This window comes from Heloderma suspectum, chromosome 1 (assembly GCF_057233095.1).
Source record: "Heloderma suspectum isolate Gila_16-S chromosome 1, 16-S_ref, whole genome shotgun sequence".
NCBI lineage: Eukaryota > Metazoa > Chordata > Lepidosauria > Squamata > Helodermatidae > Heloderma > Heloderma suspectum.
In genome coordinates this window covers 30,854,944-30,860,943 of record NC_139458.1, presented here as the reverse complement: position 1 = coordinate 30,860,943, position 6,000 = coordinate 30,854,944, and positions in this window count along the sequence as shown.

The window sequence follows — 6,000 nt, the reverse complement described above, 5'->3', positions numbered from 1 at the left end:
ATGTGAAATGAACGCAATTGTACGGTAGTTTGAACACTCTTTGGCATTGCCCTTCTTTGGAATTGGAATGTAAACTGACCTTTTTCAGTCTTGTGGCCACTGTTGAGTGTTCCAGATTTGTTGGCATATTGAGTGCAGCACTTTAACAGCATCATCTTTTAGGATTTTAAATAGCTCAGCTGGAATACTGCCATCTCTGCTAGCTTTGTTGTTACTAATGCTTCCTAAGGCCCACTTGACTTCATTTTCTAGGATGTCCGGCTGACGTTCAGTGACCGCACTATCATGGCTATCAGGGACATTAAGATCTTTCCTGTATAGTTCTTCTGTGTATTCTTTCCACCTCTTCTTAATCTCATCTGCTTCTGTTAGGGCCCTGCCTTCTTTGTCCTTTATCATGCCAGTCTTTGCACAAAACGTTCCCTTGAGATCTCCCATTTTCTTGAAGAGATCTCTAGTCTTTCCCATTCTATTGTTTTCCTCGATTTCTTTGCATTGTTCATTTAAGAAGGCCTTCTTGTCTCTCCTTGCTATTCTCTGGAACTCTGCATTCAGTTGGATATATCTTCGCCTTTCTCCCTTGCTTTTCGCTTCCCTTCTTTCCTCAGCTACTTGTAAAGCCTCATCAGACAGCCACTTGGCTTTCTTGCATTTCTTTTTCTTTGGGATGGATTGAGTTGCTGCCTCCTGAACAATGTTACAGACCTCCGTCCATAGTTCCTCAGGCACTCTGTCTATCAGGTCTAATCCCTGAAATCTATTCCTCACCTCCACTGTATATTCATAAGGGATATGATTGAGGTCATACCTGAATGGTTTAGTGGTTTTCCCTACGTTCTTCAATTTAAGCCGAAATTTTGCAACAAGAATCTCATGATCTGAGCCACAGTCAGCTCCAGGTCTTGTTTTTACTGACCGTATAGAGCTGCTTCATCTTTGGCTGCAAAGTACATAATCAATCTGATTTCGATATTGACCATCTGGTGATGTCCATGTGTAGAGTCGCCTCTTGTGCTGTTGGAAAAGAGTGTTTGCTATGATCAGTGTGTTCTCTGGGCAAAACTCTATTAGGCTTTGTCCTGCTTCATTTTGTACACCAAGGCCATGCCTGCCTGTTATCCCAGTGATTTCTTGACTTCCTACTTTAGCATTCCAATCCCCTATAACGAAGAGGACATCTTGTTTTGGTGTTAGTTCTAGAAGGTGTTGTGGGTCTTCAACCTCTACATCTTTGGCCTCAGTGGCTGGGGCATAGACTTGAATTACTGTGAAGTTGAATGGTTTGCCTTGGATTCGTACTGAGATCATTCTATCGTTTTTGATATTGTACCCCAGGACTGCTTTTTCCACCCTTTTATTGACTATGAGAGCTACTCCATTTCTTCTAAGGGATTCTTGCCCACAGTTGTAGATATAATGGTCACCTGAATTAAATTTGCCCATGCCTGTCTATTTTAGTTCGCTGATTCCCAAGATGTCGATGTTCAATCAATCACACGATCTCATGTTTGACCACCTCCAGCTTACCTTGATTCATTGATCTTACATTCCAGGTTCCTAAACAATATTGTTCATTACAGCATCGGACTTTCTTTTCGCCACCAGACACATCCACAGCTGACTGTCCTTTCGGCTTTGGCCCAGCCGCTTCACTCTTTCCGGCGCTACTTGGAAATTCCCTCTGCTCTTCCCCAGTAGTATATTGGACACCTTCCGACCTGAGGGGCTCATCTAGGGGTGTCAGAGAATTCCACCACGGATCTCGGTGAGGCCAAATGCCAGTGCATTCGGCCCCCCGAATTCTGTGGCAGAACAGCCTGCCACCCCCCTGCCCCCCCACGGATCCCCCCCCAGGACGAGACTTACCTGGGGTGGATCTTCCGGGCAGCAGCGGCTCCGGCGGTGGCTCCGGCAGCGGCGGCTGGTCTTCCGACCAGCTCCCGCCGCTGCCATTTGCAGTCTTGTAAAAAAAAAAAAAAGACGTCATAGGCTACGTAAAGATTTACATAGCCTATCATGGCTAGGTTTAAAAAAAAAACACGATGTGGGTTTAAAAAACTGGCTGGGTGGGTTTAAAAAAAACAAAAAAACACTTATGCAAATGGCGGCGGCTACGGCCGCTACTATTTGCGTTCCTTATTTTTCACTGTCTGAATCTACGTAAATATTTATGTAGACTATGACGGCGAAAATAAAGGGGAATGCAAATAGCGTAGCGGGCACTATTTGCGTCCCTTTTTGAGTCGCCGTTTTAGCCTACATAAATCTTTACGTAGGCTAAAACGGCAAATCAAAAAGGGACGCAAGTAGCGCCTGCTACACTATTTGCGTTGCCCTTTATTTTCGCCGTCATAGTCTATGTAAATATTTACGTAGATTCAGATGGCGAAAAATAAGCAACGCAAATGGCGGCGGCCATAGCCGACGCCATTTGCGTACGCGTTTTTTTGGGGGGGGTTACGCAGAGCCCTCTGCGGCTGGAAATCCAGCTGCGGATGGCTCTGGCCTGGCTGAGCCTGGTGAGCTGCTCCGCAGAGCTGTCGCAGAGCACAGCCGGCAGCGGAGGATTCCGGGGGGGAGGAACGGAGCATCTCCCCCCCCGTCGAGGATTCCGGGGGAAGGGACGGAATGCCTCCCCCCCCACCATCAACATAATCCGCGACAGGTAAGTGACTTTCGTACATCCCTAGGCTCATCTTCCGGCGTCATCTCTTTTAGCCTTGTGATACATTCCATGGTGTTTTCTTGGCAAGAATACTGGAGTGGGTTGCCATTTCCTTCTCCAGTGGACCACATTTTGTCAGAACTCTCTGCCATGACCTGTCCGTCTTGGGTGGCCCTGCACGGCATAGCTTATGGCTTCACTGAGTTATGCAAGCTAGGCTTCAGCAGTATGTGAACCGAGAACTACCGGAAGTACAAGGTGGGTTTCGAAGAGGCAGAGGAACTAGAGATCAAATTGCCAACAATCGCTGGATCATGGAGAAAGCAAGAGAATTCCTGAAAAATTGGGAAAGGAGTACAACAAGGCTGTATATTGTCGCCCTGCTTATTTAATTTATATGCAGAGTACATCATGAGAAATGCCGGGTTGTATGAATCACAGGTCGGAATTAAGATTGCCGGGAGAATTATCAACAATATTTATGTAGGCTAGAACGGCGAAAAATAGGGAAAGCAAATGGTGGCCGCTGTAGCCACCGCCATTTGCGTATGCCATTTTTTTGCGGGGGTTGCCGCGATAGGCTATGCAAATACTTACGTAGCCTATCACGGCAGCCTGGCTGGACGCAAATGGCAGCCGCTATGGCGGCCACCATTTGCATCCGCAGCAGCCCGTCCGCAGCCGGAACTCTGGCTGCGGACGGCCCTGGCCGGCTGCTCCGCGGAGCCGCCACGGAGCGGAGCCGGCCAGGCAGGATTCCGGGGGAGAAGACCAGATCGCCTCCCCCGCCCCGTTGAGGATTCTGGGGGGAGGGATGGAGCGCCTCCCCCCCCACAGCGAAAAATTCCGCGAAAAGGTGAGTTCCGTACATCCCTACACCAAGTTATGCTTTGGTGAGGAAATTAGCGGCATTCTTGGTGAAGCTGAGCTCCAGGCCTAAAAGCAGTTTTCAAGAGTCTTCCCAAGGCTTGAAGCATACACACACACACACAGAGGGGGGGAGGCTACAATTTCTACAAAGAACCTCTACAAGCAATATACCTTTCCTTGGGCTGAAGCCCTTTCCTGCAGACAGGAACTAGTGTGTGTTGCAATTCCTGGTCTCAGGTGAAGAGGAAGGAAAGCAGAGAGCCTGGACTGGGGAGGAAAAGCACTCACTGTTGGTGTTAGCACTTTGCTCTGGCAAGCAAGGAGCTTAGTGATTTCAGCACTGAGCCTTTCCTCTGGGAGGAGAGACTCTGAGTGATTTCAGCACTCTGCTGATGACCCTGCTCATAGGCACTGGAAATGGTGCTGCTTGCTATGGGAGAAAGACTGAGTTGGCCTGCCATCCCATATAACAAAAGCAGGTGCTTGGGGATGCTGGCTGTATTTGGCAGAAAGAAAAGTCCTACTTAGTATCTCTTATTCGCTTAGCAAAAGATAACCTTGCATCTTAATGACTGTCTTGAAGACAGGTGTCAAGGCTGGAGTTCCAACAATAGGGGCATATTGCAGGTGGTTGGCTAGGTAACTTACCGGATATCACTCTTGCGATCCAGCACATTCACGTTTTTGCTGAATCTTTGCCTCCCTTGGGGGAATGCATTTTAAACAGTCCAAAACTGAATTGCTTGATCTAGTCTTGCACGTTGCTCTCAACCCCATTCCTGTGCCTTTCTCCCACCTTTGCTGAGGCTGGGCTGGGGATGAAGATGCCTGGCTTTGTGGCTGTGTGTCTCAAAATGGAGTCAGTGCTGTTCTCTCAAAAGAGAGTTAATGACAAGATTATGCTCTTTCCTGATTATACTAAAGAAATCGTTGACAGAAGAAGGCAATTCACCAGGGCGAGAAGTCTGGCAAAGCAAATTAACCTGCAATATCATATTAAATATCCAGCTACATTTTGCATTCTTTTTGAAGGCCGGATGAGAAGATTTTTGGACCCTGATGCTGCAGAATCGTTTTTATTGGTATTAAATTTGAAACAAACGAACCAACTCTCTCAGCCTCTGGAGTTGGAATTTAGCCATGTTTACTGTTCTTTTGAACTGCTGTTTGGGCTATAGCTGATAAGATGTCTAGGCAGTATGCCAGAGTAAATGTTTGCATATTTCTGTTTTCTTTCTCCTTTTTTGTGTTATATTGTAATAAAATGCCTATTTGTGTGTGTATGTGTGTGTACATATATAAATATATTTTAGATATGATATTACTTAAAATATACAAATATTTGCTTTTGTTTTTTATCTTTTTCTTAAACTTTTTTCTCTTTTTATTATTATTATTAATAATAATATCATTATGGGATTATTATTATTATTACTATTTCTTGTTGGCTAAACCTTTAATGTTTATTAATACGCCTTAACTGAATGGTAATATATGGCCAATGGAAATGGACTGTTTGCTCCCATTCCTTTACTACAAGACTGAGGTTATACACTGAAAGATAAGGTTTACAGTTTGCGGTGCAGCGGATTGAAGATTTAATAGTACTTGCAATGTTTGGAAGAATGCTGTATAGGTATAATCTTCAATTGGACTTGTATTTGGATATTTGGTTTGTTGTTATTGACGTTTAATATAACCTCCCCCTTTTTTTCCCCTTTTCCTTCTTTTGCTGTGGAAATGTTTAATATATTTCCCCTCAGAATACTGTAATGCTGGAAACTGAAGATTCTGATTATGTTGTTGGTAGTGTTTATTTCATTTATAAAAATAAAATAAAAATAGGTTTTTTAGAAAAGAGAGTTACTTCGTAACACAGCTATAAAGCACATTTTACACATTTCCATGCTTTTAAACCCTCATAGCATGTTTTGAGTTATTCATGTATTATGCAATTGACAGTGCAATCCTATAGATGTCTGCTCAGAATTCAATGAGGCTGACTCTGAAGTAAGTGTGTATAGGATTGCAGCCTGCATTTGCTTTTCCAGAGATGTTGTTCAATTGCATAATTTGCCTAAGGCATGGACTTACAATATATAATATAATATATATAATATTATATATTATATAATCTGTTTCAGGCTTTAAAGATTCATTTCAAAGTAGGAGACTTGACTCCGCACTAATGCAAATCCTAGAAGGCAGAAGGCCAATGGATGCCACCCTAAACATTCAATAGCAATAATAAAATAGGAGCAAACAATTAAAATTCTTCAACTGGACTCCAGCAGTCAGTCAATCAATCAATTAACAGTTTCAGTTAAAAGAAGATTCAAACATGGCCCCATGTAGAAGCAGTCAGTGAGGGAGCCCATCCTAATGCAAAGAGAAAACTCACTGGAAAGGACCCTGATGCTGGGAAAGATTGAAGGCAAAATGGCAGAGGATGAGATGGCTAGATG